Consider the following 947-nt stretch of genomic DNA (forward strand, 5'->3'; position numbering starts at 1 on the left):
TCCACCCGTGTTATGGAAGATCCGATGAGCGAGCGATCGTGTCAGGAAACTGGGTCGCGGAGATTGTCCTGTGATGCTGAGATCGCGGACTTGCCCTCTCTCTCTTGTTTACCTAAACTTTGGCTGTTTCCCCTCTTTCCCTGGCGTCCTTCCCTTCCCCTCTTTCCCTGGGGCCCTTCCCTTCCCCTCTTTCCCTGGGGCCCTTCCCTTCCCCTCTTTCCCTGGCGCCCTTCCCTTCCCCTCTTTCCCTGGCGCCCTTCCCTTCCCCTCTTTCCCTGGCGTCCCTTTCCTTCCCCTCTTTCCCTGGCGCCCTTCCCTCCCCCTCTTTCCCTGGCGTCCCTTCCCTCCCCCTCTTTCCCTGGCGTCCCTTCCCTCCCCCTCTTTCCCTGGCGTCCCTTCCCTTCCCCTCTTTCCCTGGCGTCCCTTCCCTTCCCCTCTTTCCCTGCCGTCCCTTCCCTTCCCCTCTTTCCCTGCCGTCCCTTCCCTTCCCCTCTTTCCCTGGCGTCCTTCCCTTCCCCTCTTTCCCTGGCGCCTTCCCTCCCCCTCTTTCCCTGGCGCCCTTTTCTTATTATTCTTTCCCTGGCGTCCCTTTCCTCTCCCCTTTTCACTCTTTCCACTACCACTACTACTGTTATCATTTCGATCTTCCCTTTTTATCTTACGCCCGTCAATTTTCCTCTCACGGGTAAACTTTATGCTTTCTGTATCTGCCTTGGAATAAATTATTAAAAAAAAAAATCCCTTTATCCTTTCCCCTCGTTAAAAAAACTGAATGAATGTGTCTGGGAATGTTACACCTCCGCCCCCCCCTCCACACCACCTTCCCCCATGCATGCCCGCCCATTCTCTACCCTGTCTATTCTCCAACGACGCCCGTAACAGGTTTAAGGCCGATGCAGGAGGCATAATGGAATCTATAATACGATGCTAAAGATCGCCCTCACGAT

Source organism: Penaeus monodon, chromosome 25 (genome assembly GCF_015228065.2).
Source record: "Penaeus monodon isolate SGIC_2016 chromosome 25, NSTDA_Pmon_1, whole genome shotgun sequence".
Lineage (NCBI taxonomy): Eukaryota > Metazoa > Arthropoda > Malacostraca > Decapoda > Penaeidae > Penaeus > Penaeus monodon.